Source organism: Suricata suricatta, chromosome 6, assembly GCF_006229205.1.
Source record: "Suricata suricatta isolate VVHF042 chromosome 6, meerkat_22Aug2017_6uvM2_HiC, whole genome shotgun sequence".
Taxonomy (NCBI): Eukaryota; Metazoa; Chordata; class Mammalia; order Carnivora; family Herpestidae; genus Suricata; species Suricata suricatta.
Genome location: NC_043705.1, coordinates 71417358 through 71442002, shown reverse-complemented (window position 1 = coordinate 71442002; position 24645 = coordinate 71417358). Strand labels below are relative to the sequence as shown.

The 24645-nt window shown below is 34.7% G+C and overlaps 1 long non-coding RNA gene across 1 annotated transcript in view; it reads right to left on the bottom strand.

Moving 5' to 3' along the window:
* Positions 1-24016, bottom strand: part of LOC115294110 — a 58125-nt gene extending 34109 nt beyond the window's left edge. The window contains exon 1 of the long non-coding RNA XR_003909727.1: positions 23925-24016. This is a non-coding gene — a long non-coding RNA (uncharacterized LOC115294110). The remainder of the gene's footprint in view (positions 1-23924) is intronic.
* Between the last annotated feature and the right edge of the window lie 629 nt (positions 24017-24645).

The window sequence follows — 24645 nt, the reverse complement described above, 5'->3', positions numbered from 1 at the left end:
TAAATTTGTGTAGTCTGAAAATATCCAGTTATAAATGCTCATATTATTTTGAAACACTACAAACATTTTCACTGAAATATTTTTAAGACATCGTAATGGAGTCCTAGGGAGGCATTCGCAAAAATATAAATAAATTTTAAAATGTATTCTCAGCTCCCAGATACTGTATACATTATGAGATCATATAATTTGTCTGTCTACTATTTTCCAATGTAATTATATCAGTTTAATACAAAACAAGCCATTAAATCACAATAAGAAAAGGTCACGAGGTGAATTCTGTTTTGTGAAGCTTTTATATGTAATAAGTCAATACTGTTATCAAATGTGCAAATGATTAAGGAAATAAGACTATATGAGAAAGAAAATTCAATATAATTATGAAATGCTGATCATGTACGCAGTTGATCAGATCTTGGATAGGAAAATATTTGTAGTTGTAAATTAATATTAAAATAACCTAGTATAGTATACCTATTAATCTTGATTTGGGGGCACATAAGAAGAAAATTGGTCAAATCTAAAGAGAGATTTCTTGACAGTTAAGGTAAACTCTAATACACTACTGGAAAATTTTTAAAATAAAAATAATTTTGCTGTCTGAAATTGTTTCAACCTGGTCTATCAAGCCAAAGGTATGTGTTCTGCTCTCATTATATAATACTAATATTATATCATATGATATCATATAATTATAATTATAAGACTATAAGAAAAAGCAAAAGACATAGACCATGACCTCAATGAAGTGTAGTTTAACTGGTAGACTACATCAAAAAATAAAACCCACATGTCAATACAAGACAAATAAATAAATACATGTAAGAATTAAAAGATAGGGATATTTACTGATGACAGACAAGAAAAACATCTTACAAACTTTAAAATTGAAGTTTTATGTTAAGTAAATGTATAAAAAGAGAGATGTGGGAATTCTCTGTAAGGTAAATATCATGTAATACAGAATTAAATTATGAAAACACAGGACATGAGAGAGTAATATACCAGATATTGCTTGGAGTAGAGCATTTATATATGAGAATAATTGGAGATAAAATTTAACAAGTAGTTTGGACCAAGCTATGAAGATCTTTGAGTGTTAGTTTGGACCAAGCTATGAAGATCTTTGAGTGTTAAGTTCAGAAGCACAATATTTTCCAGTGGTAAATGAAATTTATATGCTCAAAGTGATTCTAAATAAAAATAAACTTGGAAAGATTTGACATTGTATTGAGAAGTGTAGGTGGATAAGAAAGTTAAGAGGACAAAGAATCAGAAAAAAAATACTAATTAGGAACCTGTGGTAGATACTGTAGTGTGAATGTTTTAGCACCCATTCCAATCTCCATTGCCTTAGATTTCCTTCAAAGGATAGTGAGCTAATATGACATCTCCCAGGACTCCTTTTTTATGTTGGAGAATTCATGTGGCAATCCTGGCCAATGAGACAAAAAAGAATTCTCCTAATATATCTGGAAAATCCTTAGCCCTCTGGATACAGCTGTCACTGCATTTTCTTTCTGATGTTTCTTTTACCTTTTTGCCAGTAATGAGACATAATGGCAGCTATGCTGTGGCCTTATATGAGAAAGGCCAAGAGAAAAATAGAAACCTTAACTTGGACATCCTTGGAAACTGATCTGACTAGGGTATTTATACAAAGGCACATAAAATTAACAAAATAAGCAATCACGTCACCTCTAGGCTTGTTATGTAATTTAAAAAATTAACTTTTATTTGATTAAACCACTCTCATGTTGCAAACAAGCTGATGCAGAAGCTATTGGAAACAATCCAGGTGGGCCATGAAGAACATCTAAAATCTCAAAACCAAATTATAAGGGAAGACATGAAAATATCAATGGCTTTTCCCATGATGATTAGATTGCAGGACATCTTAATGAGAAGGAATCCAAAGCTAATATAAAACCTCCTTATCTAGATAACTAGAAGAATAAGAGTTCTATTAGTAGAAACTAGATTCTCCAATCCTAATGTAAGGCAACAAAGTCGAGCAATTGTTCAGCATCCTTATGGTCAGGCCCATGGTTTTCTGACCAGAGACATCTATTAAACTCCTAAGTGTAAGTATTTTGAACATTATAAAGTTAGGAAGCCATATTTCCTATCCCTGAAAGACCTTGAATGGACAGTAGAAACACTAACACATTCAGTGAACGTATCATTACTTCCTAGTAATTAATTTACTTTATTTCTCTCCAATTTCTCTGCAACCACCAGAATCCAGGACGCCATGAAGGTAACATGAGTTTCTTCAAGAGGCTCAAACACCCACCTGGACTGCCTTCCATGTAATCTGTTCTATACAAGCAACCTATGTCCTTTTTTGAAATGCAAATCTAATTTTATTACTCTTGCTTAAAACACTTCAATGGTGTCCCTTTGCCTTAAAGGACTAACTCTTTAACATGAACTCCAATGACAACCTGTGTGTGGTCTGACCCCCAAATGCTCATGGCACAGAAAGCTCCCTCTCTGGCCTTAGCCACAATGACTTTCTCAGGTCCTTAGAATGTTCTGATCTCCTTCCTTTGTACCTTAGCACAAGCAACTCCTTTTTAAGGATCTTTCTATTCACAGCCTCCTGCCTCACATGCTTCTACTTAAGTCTCTTAGCTCAAAAGTTACTTCAACAGAGAAGCCATGCCCATCTCCATCCTAAATCAAATCCCCTTAAAGTCTCACGGCCTCAGGGTATGTACCTCTTCTTCCTTTACAGTACTTAGCCCAGTCTAAAGTTCACTACTGTTTATATGATTATTGTGATTAATATCTATCTACCAAACTTGTATATCTAGAATCTTACACGGTCTACAAATAAGCAGCTAACCATTATTTATATAATTATTAATTGTTCTAAATCAATTCCAGAAAAATAAGGTTCTTTGAGCCCAGGAACTCTCTTCTGATTCAATATAGCATCAAGAATGAATTAATGGGGGCACCAGGGTGGCTCAGTCAGTTGAGCATCCAAATTTGGTTTAGGGGTCTCACGGTCCCAGAGTTTGAGCACCACTTCAGGCTCTGAGCTGAAAGCTCAAAATCTAGAGCCGGCTTCAGATTCTGTGTCTCCCTTACTCTCTCTGCCCCTCCCCTGTGCTCTTTCTCTCTCTCAAAAATAAATAAAGATTAATTTTTTTAAGAAATGAATGAATCAATGTCAAGATAAGAAGACAATATAGGACAGGTACCTCCTGTCTTGAAAAGTTCTGGATAAGAATGGTGATGATGGCTAGAGAACAGTGTAAACATATATATAATGCCAAAGAACTGTATTCATAAAAATGGCACATTCGTGTTATGTATATTTTATTATGAAAATTTTCAGATAATAAAAAGATGCAATTGAACTAATCTGAGCAGGATAAAAACTCTTAACTGAGGAAATAGAATTAAACCTCTTAACCTGTTTTCAAATTAGTTCCTGATCTCACAACTATTAAATATGAAAACCAGAATCTTACAAGTGTTAAGTGTTCTGTTACTATGGAATTTGTTGCATTTCTCAGAGATATCTAAATAGGTATATTGTTTCTGATATTGCCTTAAAAAGAAATGACAAACCAATATTATATAAATGTACTTGCATGAGTAGATGATGTGATGAGAATTAAGTAAAGTTTAATTTGGCAACTTCCAAAGGCACAGCAGTATCATTTCAATTCAGCTTTGAACTAAGAAGGTCCAAATGTTTGATCCAAGTTTCCAGAAATATTTAGCTTTGATAAAGGAAATAAACTTGTCTTTTAATTTTTGGCAATTATGTTGTCTCTCTTAATCCAATTTATCTTCCATATTGCATAGGGTGGAATCTTCTCAATAGGAAATCGAACATTTGTATCAAATGTCAATGCAATTAAATTTTGTCCTGTCATTTGTGGCTCTTGTTTTATCTTACTGAGAGCTGAACAAAAGTTCTGTTCTTTAGGGAAAAATGTATCTGTACACTTGTTTATTGTAATTTTCATTTTTTAAAATCCTTGGTCCAGTTCCTTAAAGTCATGGTCTACAATGACTACAATGAACCTTTAAATAGAGACAAAATCTGGACCTGGAATGCATTAGCTCACATTTCATTGAACAATGTCATTCTCACTGGCTGAAGAGCATAGGACATAAATTTAAAAGGTACACAATGCACAGCTGGCTGAACTGTTTCATAATTGAAATAAAATGTGAATAAACTCACCCCATATGGTATCACTCACCAGCATGAGTTTAGGTCAATTTTTAAGAAAAGTAAAATGCTGAGAAAAGAGTAAAGTGCAACTCTCATTATATCAATTATAGCACTACCAAAATCATAAAGAATACAATATTCATAATTTCTGTAATTGTTTTTGTGCATCTGAGATTATTGCACACCCACAGGGGACATATTAAGAGCCTATCAACTTCCATTTTCTCCTTAGTTTTTGCCAAGTCAAACTCAAAATTAAAAACTAAAATGAATTTAAAGCTTTCACAATACAAGCACTTTGGATTAATGGGACAGATAGGAGAAGATATTACTGTACCATTTTGCAATTCTTAAACAATGGTAGGCAATGAACACATGAACTTGAAAGATAAATAAATGAATGAACAAACAAATAAAATCTTGGTAAAAATAACTGATCATAATTTGTTCTATTATAACTTTTTACATTACAATGTCATGTCTCTTATATCAAGAGAGAAACTGTCAGAAATAATGTAAAAGTAAAGGAGTAAAAGAGGGACCTAGAGCCCCTCAATCCCCGTCCAAGGCAAACAACATAGGCACTTCATGCTCCAGGACACAGGGGTATGCTTGAAGAACAGGGTTGGGCAATGTCCACATGATTTAATCCACATAAGAACTTGGAAGGCAAAGGCTCAGTTGGCATCCAAGAATGTTCATGGGCTCGCCTTGTTCTCTACATATCTCTTTTGCAAATACATTGTGCCTACTGTATCAATAGGAAGATAGCTCAGAATTTGGGGCAAATGAGTTCCAGCAAGATATTAGAAAAATGCATCCTATACTGTGCATGTTGCTGGAAAACTAGTAGAAAGAAAAATTGGACGGGATGAGTTCATGAAGTAAAAGGATACCATGAATTCGGTTGAGATATTAGTAGTTAAGAAACATCTCCAAACATGTCCAAATGTCCTCCCAGGGGACATTGTTGAAAACCACTGGAGTAGGGCAAAGACTAGACTTTGAGAGATTAGCTAAGAGAATATCATAATATCTATAACAAAGGAGTGAACAAGGAGAGTGGTAATAGGGTTGGGTAAGAGAAAACAAATTAAGAACTATTGTGAGGGCTGATTAACACCATGTCATAAATAAGTGGACAAATACATCTATAGAAATCTCAAATTATTATCATCCTCCTTGACTACACTGTGGCAGAGCAGGATAGTTAACAGCCCTGGGGTAAGATCATAATTGAATGCAGCTGTCTATTTCAAATAAGTGCAAACTGCTTTTGATTATTTTTCCTGATATGATTGGGAAAGAACACATTTTACAGACCTACAGATTCTACAGGGTAGAATTACTTTCCAGAGCTTCTACCTTTATTTTCCTACCATGATAACTACTTTCCACAGTCATAGAACCAATATGAATGTTATACTGGCTGCCAACTACAACCATTCCAATTTTGCACTCAGAGATCAAAGAAATGAACTAGAGATTGGTCCATAGACCCATTAGATCTCTCTGAAATGAGCTGGCATCGAGACTTCATTATAACTGGGCTTCCATATGCCCACATTTTAAAGAAGGGGGGATGATATATTGGTTCTGCCTGAATTAAAGTCAGCTTACATTATGTCTCTAACAATCAGCAAATGATTTACCCACAGCCAATATATTCCATAAAAAGGGATCCCCTTGCAGTGGGACTGGGATAAAAGCTAAGGTATTCCAAGAGGAGAAAAGGGATTTTTCAAAATACCCTCTCCACAAACTCTTTCCTAAATTATTTTCTCAACTCTATATACCCACAATGTGTGAAAGAGATTTAAGAATTACCTAACAAACTGTTTGCCACTTAAAACCTTTATGGTAGTCTACCTTTAAATTCACTGTGGCTTCCGACATCTATGTCATCAGACCTTATACAAAATTGAGGCAGAAAGATCCAGTTTTAGGACCTAACTATAGATATAAAAAAAACCAAACAATTTCTAGAAACTTAAACTATGGTTGTAGAAATAAATATCATATTTATTATAGAAAAATTAGAAAAAGAAAAAAGTACAGAAAAAAATAGAGGAAACCATTCTCTCTAATTCCAGCAACACAGACAATGAGAAATATCATTTTGATTGATTTCTCTGCAGTTATTCCTTATTCTGTGTATATGGTTCTTTATATATCATGGTAACATTCTATACAGTACTTCATATTGGAATTTCTTTTGACTTAATCTTGCCATTTTCCATAAGGCTCTAAACATTTCCCAAACAATACTTATAGGATAAGCTAGCCCACTGGGGATATATAGCACAATTTATTTTACTGTTTCTCCTATTGTTAAACATTATGATTGGCTCTCAATTTTAGCAATTATGAATATTAATACGATAAACATTTTTCCCTTGATATCCCTCCCCCTCCAGATTCAAGCCTTATATTCTATTCACAGAGGCATAATTACTAGTTTAAAAGGAAAGCCTACAAGATTTAAAGGTTTCTCATTGGTATAAAATCAGGAACTCTCACTATTGTTTATTCCTGGCAGGATAATCATTGAAAATGCTAGAAGAGGGTCAGGATAGATAGAGGCTAATGTCCCAGTCTAGTGGCAAGTGCTGAGACATTTGAATGGATAGGTCAAAGCCCAAGGCACAGGGATCCTCACATCTGACAGATACTTTTGTGGGATGATTTTGGCTAAAATAATCACAGTTTGTAGCCCTGAAGAATGAAATGCCATAATAGACTAAGTTCTTTAGATTAGGTCAGTAATAGAAATCTCAAAGACTTATAAATGATATGTGTCACATGAAGGTGGGAAGGGGCCTTAGTGAGTCTCCCGTGAGTCTAAGGCAAAACATCCCCCTCTAAGGTGAAAAATCACTGCTCATCCTCATATAGGCTTCTCAGATTTAGCAAAGAAACACAAAGGATGCCCAGTTAAATTTGAATTTCAGATATTTATTTAGTATAAGTATCTCTTCAATACTGCATGAAACACACATATATATTAAAACATTATTTATTGTTTACTGAAAATTCTAATTTAATTGGGCAATCCTGGATTTTATCAGACAACTCTAATCTCACCCTGTTGTTGCTATCCAGGAAGATGGGCCCAGGATTGCTTAAAACATCTCAAGAGCTACCAGAAATCTGGAGGTTACTGTGAAATCTCCTCATTTCTAAATTGTAGCAACTAGTTCAAAATGTTTTAAAAACACATCTGGAGGCCAGATGTGGCAGAAGGCCATCAGTTAGGGACCTCTAATATTAGATTATGATCCAGAATATAGATTAAACCATATCTACCATTGGAAGGAACAGTTCTAATGTCTATTAATCGTCTTCTTGTCAGTTATTTTCTGAGAGCAGGTGCATACAGGAGAAAGAGAAAAACCATGTGGCCACAATACCTTCAGAGGAAGTTGGAAAGAAGAAAAGATTAAGCTTAGAGGGAAAAAAAGTCTCTGGATAGCACATCTAAACTCCTCCTATTTGACTAGGTCACATAGAACCAGCCTTATGACTTATAAAACTCAGAGTATGCCATTGGTTTCATAGGTTTCATTAACCATAGTCAGGAAAACCATTTTAAGGTAGTATCAAGGAAAACACATTTTTTTCCTTTATTTAAATCCCTCAAGGAAGAGCTTTCACAGAAAACTATAACAAGTTATTCAAGTTAGCATTTACCAGAATAAACTGTAGTTTCACTTTAAACCTCAATTTGTGAATTAAGGAGGGTTATGTTTCTTTGTACTGAACTGGAAATGATTTTAATTGAAAAATTTTCTGTATCTTTACTAGATAAGAATGATTTTCTCTGATGATGTGCAAGTCCCAAAGTTCTAATTAAAATAAAATAATGCCTTTTCAATCAGTTGTGGGAAGGAGACATTTAGAGAATTACCATGAGGCACTTTGCAAGGAACACCATTAAAAATGATGAATATAGGTGGGTGAACATTTTGCTGCTGCTAAATTGAATTCAGAGGATAGGTGAAAGAGCTTTTATTTACTTGGTGCCAAGCCTTGATGCATTCATATAAATTGTCTGGCATGTGCAGTAAGTACCAGGAGTCAAACAGCTTTGTGCCTGCAAAATAATTCTAGATGCAGAGTGGCTTGAATGTAATTTTCAGAATTCTACATGCAGCATGTATATTCAATTCTTACTTTTGCTGGAACAGGAGTAACAATGTGTATTCACTAGCAAAAAGGAGGTTCCTAATTATCTTTACCTTGGGAATGATCCTTCAGTTTGAAGTTTTGGAGTTGAATTCCAGACTTCTTAGTAAGATACTTAACAAATTAATTAACAATCAAGTATAAACATGCATTCAATCAGGAATGACATTCAAAATATTTAACCTTCTATCTACATAGTACTAAACAATCAGAATGGACACCAAACCAATCAGAACAGATGTTTACTATAAAAATATTTTTGAAATGTATTCCTATACCAGTATATTAGCACTATATGTAAATGAGAGAGGGAGAGAGAGAGAGAGAGAGGGAGAGAGGTTGAGAAAAATGCCTTAGGAGAATGAAAAAAAAATTAGGGCCAGACTCTACCTTAAAATTATATACTATAATTGATATTTATATTAGAAGACAACCTCTCTTATTATGTTAATTCACTGGCTCATTAAGGGTAAGTCCTGCGGGACAGAAACAAGAAAAATTAGAAAATGGAGCATGCAATCCACCAGTTCTCTTCTTGTTTGTAACATACAAGTCTGGTTGGGTTTGCAAAACTGGTGCAACTATACCTCTCCTGGTAACTAGGCTCCTTTATATTGTAACTTTGAGACTTGTCCCATCAAGAAGGAGGCTATTTCACTTCCTTTTGTATTTGGCTGGCCTTCTGATTTGCTTTGATCAACAGTGAAAATGTATCAATTTTGAGCCTTGGCCCCTAGAAGCATGCACACTTCCCAAGTTCTTCTTTGAAATTTGCTGCCACCAGGCAAACAAGTCTAGAATATCCTGCTTGATGATGATGGCACATTGGCAATTCACCCCTGTTGCCCTGGTCAAACTTCCAGGAGAGTACAGATCCATAAAGAAGCCCAGGTAAGATTAATCCTGGTCAGATGAGTAGAGGTATCTAGCTGATACACACACTTGTGAAATACAATTGTTGTTTTACGCTAATTTTAAAAAATGAGGGGTGACTTGTTATGCAGTGATAGATGAATAGAATACAACTGACCTTACTAATTTGAGTAAAGGAGCAGAAACTAGAGTTTTTATTAGCAGATAAGAATAAAGATATACTAATGTTTCAAGTTTTAGAGGAGTGTCAGGAATGCTTCATAAATAGAAGCCACATTTCTATAGTGTTGAGGTTGACCAAAGGCAGGTATTTGAATGAAAAGGAAAGGGCTGGGGGTGGGGATATAAAGATGTGTGTGTGTGTGTGTGTGTGTGTGTGTGTGTGTGTGTGACATACTAGTAAGAAATGGACAAATACATTTGCAATAGCCTGTATATTATTCTCATTTGTGTTATACAGACAAAAATAGGTGGAAACCACACTTAGAGAAACTTCCTTTTCACTATACATCCCAATATACTATTGTGAAAACTTTCTGAAATGAAAATAGACTTAATAAAAGGATATTACTTGAAAGCTATTTCTTAAAAAACATGTACCCACAATGTCACTTTAAATGCCAATTTTCTAAGGATCGCTAGGGAAAGAAGTTGACCTTTCTCTTCATTTAAGTGGAAATATTTGGGTCCATATGGTACTTTTGATTTAAATGTCATTGATTTTCAACAAATGATAACAAGCATGCTGGCATTAAACATTCCTAGTTATATATATGTATGTATATATTTTTTTCTGGATGCCAAGACATTACAGAATTAGAGCTGAAAATCTGTCATTGAGGGGTAAATACCGCATAAGGTTAAAGATAATGAGAAGCCTGAACTTCTGAAAAGACCACAGAGATTGTTATTTCAGAAGAATTACAAATGAGATGGACATTACTGATTCATAATGCCCCGAAATCCTGACAAGATGGCCAACTTGCATGGGTTTTTAGCTCACTACTCTAAAATCTGCCTGGGACAAACTATGCAAGTAAGATATGCTGAAAGAATGGAACAAAAACTGTCCTGACCTAGTATGTGTTGGGTACCTGGGGGTGTAGCATTTCAGAAGTGGTGACGAAAATGATAAAGCCTGTGGCAAAGTGGCCCTAAACTGTTGAGAAAGAAATAGCTGAGGTAAAGTATGTACATTCTGTTCTTGCTTTCCCCTAAAAATGCCCTCTATCACTCATGGCTAGTATCAGTACTAGTGGAGTGGGCAGAGAAGCAGTAAGCAGCCTGAAAGCCCATGACTGAGGAGCGTGTGAAGACAGGTGCAGGCTGCCGTGCCTGGCTTCAGCTAGTCCCTCCACCACCGCCTTTCCCAGGGGAGAGCCAGTGGATTCAAAGCCATGGAGTTTATTTCTTCGTGGCCATCCCCGACCAAAGGAGCTGCCCTTTCATGGCAGTGAATAAAAAGTAGTTCTAAGAAGTTCTGCGGTATGCAGGCAATTGGATTCATAACCAATAACCTATTGGACATTTCCCTTTGACTGCTTTATCAAGCATCGTAGTCTTTATATGTCCTAAATAGAGTTTGTCTTCTCCTTAAATTTACTATTTGTTTAAAAATCAATGACTGGAATGGAACTATTACCCCTATAGCCATCCAAGCCAGAAACCTGAGAAACATCTCAGCTTCTTATAATGCCAGTTGTTACTAAATCATGTCACATTTTTCTACTAATATCCATTTTCTCCATTCCCACTGCTAGTGCCTTAGATATACAAATTAAATTTATATAGTGCCATATATAATTTATATAGTGCCATAAGTAAATTGCTACCAGGCTATCATTGTCCCTGACTCCATTATCATTGTTCCTAAAACAAAAATCTGATCACACAGCAGGATAAAATCATAAAAGTCCTCTTCTTGATTTATTTACGTATTTGGCATTCAAACATAAATCATTCCACAAAGGTAAAATATATAATATTTTTAAAGATACCCAAGGAGGAAAAAAAGTTTGTTACTCCAATACTTAACCATCTATGTTTTAAAGATTATGTTTTCTTATTAAAATTGTGCCCATTGTAATACTCTTTTAAAGACTTCCTATTATTTCAGTTTCTAGTGTTAATGATAATTTTTAATGAAATTCCGAATTATCCATTATGTGATTTATTATTTATTAATTTTCTGACATTATTGCCTCAATAACTACCCTCTCCCTTTTCACAGACTGGTCACAGTACTTTCTACTAAAGCACTAAGGAAATGGTTGAGGGAACAGATCACTTTTCAGCCTCATCAGCTCTTTTCTTCTCATTGTCAGAGGTGACTGCTCAGTCACCAAAAGAAACCCAAGTCCTCTAAAACGGATGATGCAGTCTCTCTATAGAAGGATGTGGGATTGAGCAGGACTCACTTTTGTTTGCCACCATGTCTCTAGTTGTCCTTAGACAATTAAGTGTGTTGGCACTGGCGTATATGTACATTGAATGTACATATGTATATATGTATATCTGTATAATGTACATATACATATGTACAATGTATATACATTGAAGGATAATATTAATGGCTAGTCTAAATAGAAAGGAAATTGTAAAGTTCTTAATTTTGACTCCTCTTTGAGTGTCAAAGTGAAATATTTTAAGGAATTAGAAATGCCATTATAGCCATTCCCTGGATCTTGATCTCTTTACCCTAAGTTCTGAGAATTGCTTATCCATGGCCATCATCGCTCTTCCCCTTTCTCTCTCCCCCTTCAGCCTTCAGTTTGTTTTCAGTATTCAAGAGTCTCGCATGATTTGCCTCCCTCCCTCTCCCTAATTCTTTCTCCCCCCCTTCCCCTCCCCATGGTTCTCTAGTAAGTTTCTCCTGTTAGACCTATGAGTGAAAACATATGGTATATCTGTCCTTCTCTGCCTGACTTATTTTGCTTAGCATGACACCCTCGAGGTCCATCCACTTTGCTAAAAATGGCCAGATTTCATTCTTTCTCATTGCCATGTAGTATTCCATTGTATAGATAAACCACATCTTCTTGATCCATTAATCAGGTGATGGACATTTAGGCTCTTTCCATGATTTGGCTATTGTTGACAGTGCTGCTATGAACATTGGGGTACATGTGCCCCATGTGTCTGTATCCCTTGGATAAATCCCTAGTAGTGCTATTGCTGGTCATAGGGGAATTCTACTGATAGTTTTTTGAGGAACCTCCACAATGTTTTCCAGGGCGGCTGTACCAGTTTACATTCCCACCAACAGTGTAGGAGGGTGCCCATTTCTCCACATCTGCGCCAGCATCTATTGTTTCTTGATTTGTTCATTTTAGCCACTCTGACTGGTGTGAGGTGGTAGCTCAGTGTGGTTTTGATTTGTATTTCCCAGATGATGAGTGATGCTGAGCATTGTTTTTCAAAGATTCCCTATACTCACATCTGCTGCCTGTCTTGAGAAATCCACTTCAAACCACAAGTAGGATCTTGATCCTTATATTCATTTTACCCCTAGTCCACATGTATGCCCCTATCTAGGACATTCAGTATGAATGTATTCTGTATGCACTTCAGAAGGCCAGGCAGAAATAGAAGTCCCATAGAAGAATAAGTTGAGGGAGATGGGGGAGGGGAAGGGAAGACTCAGGCACTCTAGCTTCTTCCACCCAGTTTGAATTAGCTCCTCAGCTTGGATTTTATTGTTGATACCTTCCACTAATTTAAAATGAAAGCTCATTTAGTTCTCTGACTATTGAACCTGTTAGATTAAACACAAGATCCTACCCTAGGGCAGGCATTAATTTGGGGACTAGCACTAGTGATAATAAGGCACATACTCATTATTTTAGCATCAATGACCCCCTACCAGACACTTACATATTTGATTTTCTAGTTCTTCTTGAGTTTAAACTATATATATATATATATTGCTTTTAATGGCTTCCCTTCGTGGAAGCACTCAAGAATGATCACTCTAGGAAGGATTCAATTAAATTCTCCAATTGTTCTCAATCTTTATCTTATGGAATTTTGCAGATAGGTAAGAAGAAGAAAGTTCTAGCCAGTTCTTCCCAATACATCTATTTTTACCCCTCTTTTCCTCTGTCTACGTTGCTGTGCTGGCCTTATATGTTCTGATTTTTCTTTAATGATATGCTATCATCTGAGTTAGTACCTGATGTTAACTCACTAAATATATAACTACATGAATACATTACTGAATAAAGAAACACAGGTCATGGTGAATTCACATGGCTCTTGAATTATAGTACATTTTACGTGCCACATTTTGTTTTCTACCCAGAGAAATGGGTTCCTTTCCATTTAATGAAACAGAATATCAAAAAGTGACATTTTTCCATGACTTGCTTTCTTTTATTTCCATTTTTAATTTAATATACTTTATTGTCAAATTGGCTTCCATACAATACCCAGTGCTCATCCCAATAAGTGCCCTCCTCAATGTCCCATCACCCACTTTCCCTTCTCCCCCATCCACCCATCAACCCTCAGTTTATTCTCTATATTTGTCTCCAATGGTTTGCCTCCCTTCCTCTCTGTTTGTAACTTTTTCCCACTTCCCTTCCCCCATGGTCTTCTGTTAAGTTTCTAAAAATCCACATATGAGTGAAAACATACAGTATCTGTCTTTCTCTGACTGACTTATTTCACCTGACATAATACCCTCAAATTCTATCCACATTGCAGGATGCCTGGGTGGCTATGTCGGTTAAGCGTCCTGCTTCAGCTCAGGTCATGATTTCACGGTTTGTGGGTTCGAGCCCCACATCAGGCTCTGTGCTGACAGCTAGCCCAGAGCCTGGGGACTGCTTCGGATTCTGTGTCTCCCTCTCTCTCTGAACCTCCCCTGCCCGCACTGTCTCTGTCTCTCAAAAATAAATAAAAAACATAAAAAAATTTTTTTAAAAATTCTATCCACATTGCTGCAAATGGCAAGATTTCATTCTTTCTCACTGCCAAGTAGTATTCCATTGTGTTTATAAACCACATCTTCTTTATCCATTCACCAAGTGCTGATGCATAAGGGCACATGTACCCCAATGTTTATAGCAGTGCTTTCAACAATAGCCAAATTATGGCAAGAGCTTAAATGTCCATCAACTGAAGGAAGTGACATTTTGAATATTACAATACAAAATCATGGAACTAATGCCCCCAAATGATGTCATAACTAACTGAAACTCAAAAGGACTTTTATTAAAACAATAGTTAAAAGGCATTTATGCCAGTCAGGTTTATCCTGTGGCTCTTCTAGATCTCTGTATAAAGGCCACAGAGTATTGCCATTGTCCTCTGAGGAAGAAGCCACCCAGCTATTTGCCTAATCTCTAACATTCTTATATTATTGGCCTCTAAAGCTACAATGGCTGAAATTCCAAGATATAACTAAATTAAATTGGCAACTAAATCGTATTTAACTAAAATTCTGGTATATGCCTGTCTTGCCAAATTAGGGTATTTTACTTGCATTCTTCATTACTCCTCCATGGGGATTTATAATCACCCACTATTTGCTAGCACCATCCTGACCATGTTAAGGATTTCAAATATATTTTGATCTAGGTGGCAAGCAAAACAAATGCATAAAAATGATTTGGGGAAAATATAAGAATTCACCATTAAGCACTAAGAAAAGCTATATAATTTTTAGTCTAAAGAAACAGAGTAAACAAGTCAGGGAGAAGAGAAATAGCATCTCAAGTAGCACTTTAAAAATTAGGTAGAAAAAAGAGCAGACAGCAGAGCAGGCTACCCAATGTCAATGTCCTCATTGATATCCCTAACTCCATCTCTCAAACCCCAAATTTTATCTTCTGGCCTTGATAATACATACAAAATAAATACTGGCATTTACAAACTACAAGAAAACATTGTTGAGTTAATGAAGAAACACAACTAAAAGCGTAAATTAAAATAATAGTAAAATACTATTTCTTAAACATTACTGAGGATTGAAATGAGTTGTTCTGGCATTGTGAAAAGCAGAATAAACTCTGATTGAACAAAAGCATATTCTTTACTATTCTGACCACACACTGGCTTTAAAATGAATCTAATATTGTTTGTGCATGTGTCATATATGATTGCTAGATTTTGGTACTTACGGTCAAATAAACTGACCAAGGAATCCAGGGAGTTCTGGGTAACACCATTCAATATTGTTGAGGCCAAAAGAATGATGAGAACCAGGAATTTTTAAAGTTTATAAAACAAAAGGGAAAGCAGCTGTAAAAGATGAGCTCCAAATACACAAATTTGTCTAAGGAGGAAAACAGATGTTGCTCAAATTTATTTCCTGTTTCTTCCTGTCAATGATGTAACTCTTTGAACTCAGACATTAGACCCAGATGGTTTAGGCAAATAGAGATGCGTAGCCAGAGACTTCTTCTCAACCAATTTTGGTAAAAATCTATTAAGCCTTTATTATTTTATTTGTCTTTATTTGCAAATCTAATAATTACTGAATTCCAAAAAAAATATTTTTTAAAGTTTACTAAAAAAATACTGATATCTGGCCAGATTCAAGCAAGAAATTATTTTAAACAATTATCAAAATCAAATCCAAGCAGTGAGAGCTATCCTTGGCAGCATTCGCAGGGAAATGAATTGTCTAATTAGGATTGCAAGTATACGTAAATTACTTAATCCAGTATTACACGGGAATTAAAACTAAAGTGAAACACATTTAGACAAAAGGAGTTGAAAATAAAGAAAATAATCAGCCAAATAAAAAACTTAAAAAAAATCAAATAAAAGAGTGTCATAAATAAAAGCAGGTAAACTTATAGAAAAATAACAAAAGTGACATTTTAAAAAGATTATTAAGTCAGATATCTGAAAAAACCAAAAAAGTAAAAAAAGAAAGAAATAAAATCAGAGAAATGGGTAAATAACCATACAACAGGGATGTAAAATGTAGTAAAATAAAATTATGAATATCTATTTATAATAAATTAGAAAATGTAGATTAAATAGATTTATTTCAACAAAATATAATACAAAATTTGTTCAATAAAAAACAGAATTTTTAAACATAATGAAATATTAATCCAAAACTCTCAAAGCTTAGTTCTTGATCATGTTAATGATGAATTCTACACTCACTACCACAAGCATAGCTAGTAGTTAACTTGATCTATTGCAGATAATTTCAACCTGTTTTGAAGGTAAACTTTATGATCTCCATCTCAAAAGAAAGCTGTTATATGCATAAAGTAAATATAAGCAGGTATTTGTACAATACAGATTATATGTTAGTTGCCATAAAAATATGCAAAACTAGGACCATCTATGTAAAAAATTATATAAAGAAAAAATTATACTGAAACAATTACTAAATAGTAATAGATATATAGAAGCCAACTTTGTTTATTATTGTGATAAATCAAGAAATAAGATCTAGAAGTGATCCTGATATTTGTAATAATTTCAAAAAGGTATTGAGCCTCAATATTATTTTGAGATATCTACAGCTTAAAAGTGATATAGGACTAAAACCAAATCTATTGCTAGAGAAGAAACAGATACTATTAATGTTATGATGGGGTTTTTGTTTGTTTGTTTTTTACCTGTATTTGTAGTTGATGGGTATGCTAAAATTCAGATTCAGGTTGGTGAAAAAAATGTGTACTTCTTTTCTACACACACACACACAAAAAGTATAGCACATCCATCAACCAGAAATCTAGACAAAAAACAAACAAAGGCCCCATCATAACATTAATAGTATCTGTTTCTTCTCTAGCAATAGAATTTGGATATAGTATCTTCTATATCTGTTGTTTCCTGAGTTCTTAATTTGAGCCACTCTGAATGGTGCGAGGTGGTATCTCACTGTGATTTTGGTTTGAATTTCCTTGATGATTAGCAATGTTGAGCATCTTTTCATGTGTCTGTTGCCCATCTGCATTTCTTCTTTGGAAGCATCTATTCATGTCTTCTCATTTTTTCACTAGATTATTTCTTTTTTGTGTGTTGAGTTTGGTAAGTTCTTTATAGAATTTAGATACCTATCCTTTATCTGATATGTCATTTGAAAATATCCTCTCTCATTTTGTTTGCTGCCTTTTTAAAAAAATTATATTTGTTTTTGAGACAGAGAGAAAAAGAGCATGAGTGGAGGAGGGGCAGAGAGAGAGGGAGACACAGAATCTGAAGCAGGCCCCAGGCTGTGAGCTGTCAGCACAGGGCCCAATGTGGGGCTTGAATTCAAGATCCATGAGATCATCATCTGAATCAAAGTCTGATGCTTAACCAACTGAGCCACCCAGGTACCCTAATTGCCTTTTAGTTTTATTGGTTGTTTCCTTTGCAGTGAAGAAACATTTTATCTTGATGTGGTCCCAGTATTTTTGCTTTTATTTCCCTTACCTTTGGGCACATCAATTTTAGCATACTTGTTGAAATCAAGATAAATGTTAAAAATAATTGAATTTCTCTGTATCAAAAATAATCAACTACAAAATACAACAAAAAACACAAATAGTGTTTTGTTTTGAGTAACAAAAACTAAGAGTTATAATATTAACAAAAGCTAAAAGGATCTAGCAATCATCTCATCAAAAACAACAAGACATTCTAAATGATACCAAGGGAGATCAGTGGAGCAAGTCTGCCATTGGATAGGAATACTTAATATTGAAAACAGAATTTCCCCCAATTTATAAATAAATTTACTCCAATAATAATCCAAATTGACCTTTAGAAGACATATGTGTTCCAAAATTTCTAAGAAAAAATAAAAATCTGTGAATAACTAAGTATACATTCTAGAAAAAATGTGTAATAAAAATGAACCAGATACTACACAAACTTTGAAACAATAGCATAAAAAAATATGGCACAGGTATAAGAACAGATGGATAAATCAACGAAACCTAATATAAAGCTTTAAATGGACCTATACACATACTTAATACTGGAAGAAGGGGAGACTGGCTACAGCTGTAATACTTCATTTTAAGCAGAAAATAAATAAGCACTAGCAGGAAACATGACAAAATGACAAGAGCTATCTGGAATGATGGGAATGACTGCAGCAGCAAGTCTTTTAAACTTTTGAATCCATACATAAAGCAGACCAAAAACTAAGTTACAAGCGCAAAAAAAACAGTAGAATCCATTTATAACAAATTAAGTGACAAGATGTCTCCACAAAACCTCCAAATACAAGAAGGTGTAGATGAACAACCAAATTCCAAATAATCTCCATTGGTTATAATCATGCGCAAGACCAAGTAATAGTATCTGCGGGCATATTTGATTGATAAAACTACACAAAGAAAATCACAAGAATGATTACTTTAAATGCCAGTATAGTGATTACTTATGGCAGGAGGGAGGGCACTGTGATCTCAAGGGGTTTCTAGGGCTGCAAATTCTATTTCTGGACCTGAGTGGTGTTTGACTTTCAGGAAGTGCTTATTGCTGCTGTGTATGAATAGCTGGAAGGTGGTACTATCATAACATTCTTGGCATATATCTCCTTTTCTATTGCATGGAAATTTCTCTAAAGAATACAGTAAATGTGGTGGTAATCAAGAATCTGGCATTATATGTTTTCCTCAAGCCCACAAAGCTGGAGCCAGAAAACCCATTTGTCATCTATTTCCCTAAGCCTAGCATCAAGAATAGCCTCTGGGCTTCTTTGATAGCTATGTCATATATGATCATAAGCAATAATAAACAAAGAAAAGTATATAGAGAAATATGACTGTTTCAAAATTTTGGAATTTGTCAATAAATTTGATACTAGAATATTAGGAATGTACTATCATTCACTAATAAAGGATACATGATAGATAGATGATAACAGGCAGAGATTTTTGTGACTAACTGCTTTTATAAGAAAATTGACAGATTTTATGATAATCTATTCAAATCACCCATTTATGTCCCAGTTATGACAATAAGGTTCATATTAAATATGTTCACTATGTTTTATAGTTTTAAAATTAATTTCACATATATTATTACATTAGATCCTTCCACATCTGTAAGAATTGATTCAGGTACATTTAATACTATTTTTTTCACTCTGTAACCTAACAGGATTAATTAACTTGGCTAAGATTTACATATTAATTTAGTGGAAGAATTAAAATTCAAACTTAAGTGTTATCTTTCCCTGCCTAGTGATTCTGTTAGTCATCTTAAAGCACTGATTTTTCTGGACTTGGAGCTTAGTCCAGCATATTTGGCAATTACACTCATGGGTTTAACCTCATTAACTTAATATTCTAGCTGTGTTAATTAAACTAAGAAAGAAACATACCCAAACACTGACTTCTTCCTGCAAAACATAAATGATCTTCTGAAATCTTTCCTTCTGCTTTCAAACTCATCAAAGATCACTAAGCAACCAAAGATGATTCAAGTACTAAATGGAATGGAAAGTTATTTGTTTGTCAACAACCCTTACAAGGTCTTAAGTAATTTCAGACAAGCAGATTTCCTTAGAAACTCTTAGGGTTGCAAGTTAGTTGTGATTAGGATATTAACAAAAAAAAACATTGAGATAGGTAATGAAAATTCTATTTGGCTAGGAACAGAATACTTAAGATTTCTAGATCCCAGTATTTTACCATACAATCTCTGTGTGCTTAATATTGATATAATGACTCCAAACATATGTAAGGGAGGTTTTTAGCAACATTAGTGGATTGCAATTATCTTTATTTTTATTCTATGTCAGGAATCTGATAAATGAGAACAAGAGTATTCAAGCCCTCCCAATTTTAGCTGCATTATTTCTACAAAGATTTAAAAGTAAACATCTCCATATCCCTATTGATCCCTCACAAGGAATTCTGGGGAAAAAATCAATTCAACAAATATTTATTGATCTGCTAATAGTGTCCAACACTGAAAAAGGTACTACATATGTAAAATAAGTATGAGATGAAGCTCCTTGCCTTTAATTGGCTAACAACCAAGGAAGGAGAAAACACAGAAAACCAAATAAATATAAATAATAAACCTGCATTGTTACCTGTATTTGTGAAATATAGTATTTATATCCTCTTGCAACTCACAGTTCTGCAATAGATCATGATTTCAGGGGATACAGAGGAGGTAATAATTCATTCTACATGAGAGTATGGGAAGTCAGGGAAGATGTTTTAAAGAAATTTTAACTTTTAGTTAACTCCTAAATTTCATATTATCTCCCACAAGCAACTGAAGTCCATATATTTGTGGTTTTTAACAAATTATTTCAGTTCTCTTTGTCTATTAAGTCACTTTGGGTTCTGAAACTGTAAGTAAAAAACAATATATTAGGCAGAATAAAATGAAAATTTGAAGAGATGAAATTATATCAACCTAAGGAAATCAGAATGAGAGATCTCAGAAACCATGGGAACCAATAAGGATCTGGAGAGTTACATAGCAGAACCTCACAGTCTTCAACCTGCTGTCATCTTGGAAAACAAAATGACTTCCAATCATGGGTTAAAAGTAGAATATACAAAATACATGCAAAATAATCATACAATAAATGTATCAATCACCAAATTATTACAAAGCAAATACTCATGTAATAGACACTTAGATATATAGAACATTAACACTATTCTTAGAAGCCTTGAAGGTGTCTCTTCCACATTATATATAATCATTTTTCCCTAGAGGTAATCAAAATTCTAACTTTGCAAAAACGATCTTCTTGGTGCTGCTAAACTTATATAAAGTTCAAAAATAAACAAAAAACCTCCAACTAATGTCCATTGTCGATTCTTTTTTACTATACTCAAATTCAAATCTTAGAAAGTAATGAGGGAGAAGAGGGATAGAAGGGTAGAAAGATAGATCAAAGGCAGGTGGAAGAAGAGACAGGTGGACCAAGAGTCAGGTATAGGAAAGAAATAAAGAGAGGAGAGTGAAGAGATTGTCTTATTCAGGTTGATCTAATTTGAATGACACCACCTTTGAATGACAGTCCCAAAAGAGAGTAGAGAGAATCAGGAGAGAAATAGTACCTAAACCTGTACAAAGAGGCCGATACCAGCAGCAATGTGAGTCAGTACTGCTCAGGGAAATTCACAGATGTCTACTTTATGCACATTTTCTATTAGTCTCATTACAGAAAAAGTTTCTATATAGTACAAAGATTTCCAAAGTCAGAAGAGTGTCTAATTTGGGACCGTGTATCTCAATTCAATAAAAAATTGAAATTTTGTCTCAACATTTTCCTTTCAGTATCACGTAACTATACCTTCTCCACTTACCCTATATAGATTTCATTGAAAGTGGATATCAAATTCTACTTTTACTAAAAAGCCAACTAAAGCCCTTGTAACTATCCTATAGATTAAGAGTTGGTATCCCCAAGTTAGTATGATGGTCTCTTTGTCCTAATCCTTAATAAAATTTCTGTTTAATAAGCACCGACTCTGAAATGTGTTGCAAAGCACTCACATGCACTACTTTAATTTTTAAATGATCTCATAAGATTCTATTATCATTCCCATTCTATGGAAGAAGAAAAATGAGATTTAAACATATTAATAAAAATCATGAAAACTGTCATTCCTTTTATTTAACCTAAGGCACAAAGTCAAAGTGTGCTGGTCACTTGAGTGCGATTAGACATTCTTATTTCAACAGAAATAAGCAGCCATATTCAAAGAGAAAATTTAGGGATGCCTAAGTGGCTCAGCCAGGTGAGCTTCTGACTAAGATCATGATCTCACAATTATTGAATTCAAGCCCCATGTATCGGGCTTTCTGCCGTCAGTGCAGAGCCAGCTTCGGATCCCCTGACTTCCTCTCTCTATTCTCCTCTCCCACTCACGCTCTCTCTCCCACTTTCTCAAAAATAAACATTAAAAAAAATCAAAGACAACATTTAGAAACAGTGATCTAAAAAGTCAATTGAAATTTGTTTTTTATTTTAAGGGACTCTATGGAAAGTAATCTGTGTTGAACAAGGAGTAGTATATGTGTGATAGGAAAGTTGTTGAGATTGACAGCAGAAAAATTATTTCCTTATAGCAATAGCTAATATCAAAATATAGTACCTGGATTTTAAGAAAATTTAACTTTTTATCACCTGTTATAAGATTCTATATAATTACATAGCCCAGCATTGTTATATTAGTAAGGAATAAAAAGATCACATAGCATCATATTATGCTAATGGAGTCCAATGAATCATATTTCCCAGTATCCAAATCTTGTGTGTTCCTCCCACATGGACTTGATCATTGACTTCCTTAGGCCAATGGGAAAAGAACATACACACTGGGGCTTGACTTCATGAAATACTCCTGCTGGCAGGTGAAGAAGACCATTCTACACTTCTAAAGTATCAAACACCACATGGCAAGGAAGGCAGCCATGACCACTGTCCCAGCCAAACTGAGCTCCCAACAGACTCTAACTGAATAAAGCTGCATGATTGAGAACAAGGTAAAGCTACAGAAAAATCACTGAGTGAACACATGGAATTGTAAGAAATCATTTTTTTATTGCTTTAAGTAAGCAACAGAGAACTGATTTAGAAATTTGTACCAGAATTAGAAAGCTGATGCAATACAAACTTAAAAGCTGTGGTACAAGCTTTAGGACTGAGTAGTAGTGAATGCTGGAGGACTGGTGGAAAATCTGCTATTAGAGACTATAAAGATGTCTTGTAGCACTGAAGCAATGATAAAACTGTTTTCTGCAGTATTTGGAAGACAGAGAATATACTCAATGATACCTTGTAGATCTGGCTAAGAATTCTGGGCAGAATATTACAAGTGTCAATTGTCCTTTTAGTTATATGTGATAGTGTAAGAGAGGAGAAAGGGGTACTAAAAAGGAATTTTACTTTGCACGGTAAATTTAAAAAATGTATAAGGAAGTTGCTTGGCTGGAAAATAAAGCTATTTCATATATTCAGTCTTTCAGCAAAAGGTTCGCAAAGAAAATATATGCCTTTAAGGTAATTATCAAATCAGCAGTGTGGCTGTAAGACCCTTTTTTAAGAACTCAAAAAGACTTAAGGGGATACCTCATAGACATTCTCATCTAGACAAAAAGTTTTGAGGAATCATATAAGCATTGTTGCTGTAGGATCTAAAATAATAAATGTGGTCTACCTTTAAAGTAATTGTGGATGTGGCTTGAAGGGCCTTGAATGAACTAACATATGGGAACATCACAATATTTAAGGAAATGTATCAGTTTGGACTAAAAGTGATACAGTTTGAAAGGAAAAGGAGGCTGTCACCCGCCAATGTAGTAAGAGCAAGCTGAGAAAGCTACTCAGCTATAAATAGAGGGTTTTCCCAGTTAAAAAAAAAAAAAAAAAAAAAAAAGAAGTCTGGTGTCTCATACAGAACCAAGTTGTCAGAGACAAGATCCAAGAGCAACAGAGAAAAATGCTTTAGAGAATGATTCGCAGGGAGAACTGTGTCCCAAGCAAGAATCATTCCTAACCCCCAGTGTGGAAATCCACGATAACTTGTGCCTGTCTGGCTTTTGTTATTCCAGTGCTCTAATATCTATTATGTTCTCTTCCTCCTTCTTTTTGAATGGGAGCATCTATTGTTGTTTCCTCTTTCTGATTTATTTTTCTGTGTTAAGTATGGGAGACCAAATAACTTGTTCTTTTACGTCATGAATATCTGGATCAAGAGGAATTCCACCCCAAATGCCTCACCCATATCCAGAGCTGATTCTGTTTATCAGATCATGAGCTTCGTAACTGATGCTATGACTGGATGAAGCCATGGGTATTTAAAAGATGATGAGTATATTTGGTGAATGGAAAGATATGAATCACTGCAGCTGGAGGTTAGAATATAGTAGATTGTTACTAAAATGGAACCCAATGAATCATACATTTCTATAACAGTAGTCTTGTGAGATCACTTCCCTCATGGGATTCGCTTTTGCCATTGTGACATCAGCATGTATGATGCAAACAGAAGATTGATAAGCACTTGCCTTTGTGACTTGAGCTCTTTAAACATTGCTCCCACTATGTGAGGAAACACAGTCTAGCCTTCTAGAGTTATCAAACACCACATGCGGAAAGACATCAGGCCATCTTAGTTGTCTCAGCTGAAATCAGGGCCCAGCCAGTATCCTAGCTGCATGGGTGCAGCTGCATGAGTGAGCCCAGGTAAAGGCAGCAAAAGAACTACCCGGCCACAGGTTCGAATGTGAATCGTTCTGTAGTCATCATTTGTAACTTAAGCTGAGAAACAGTAAACATTCAAAGAATACTGGCTAATCGATTGACCCTTCTGTATCATTTTTTTAAATTTCAGAAGTAATTTAGTTTGTAATACTTTATATATCCACAAACATACAGCATATTAAAGAGGTATTTAAGTAATTAGAATTTTGTTAGTTATTCTCAGCACTCTGGTACCACC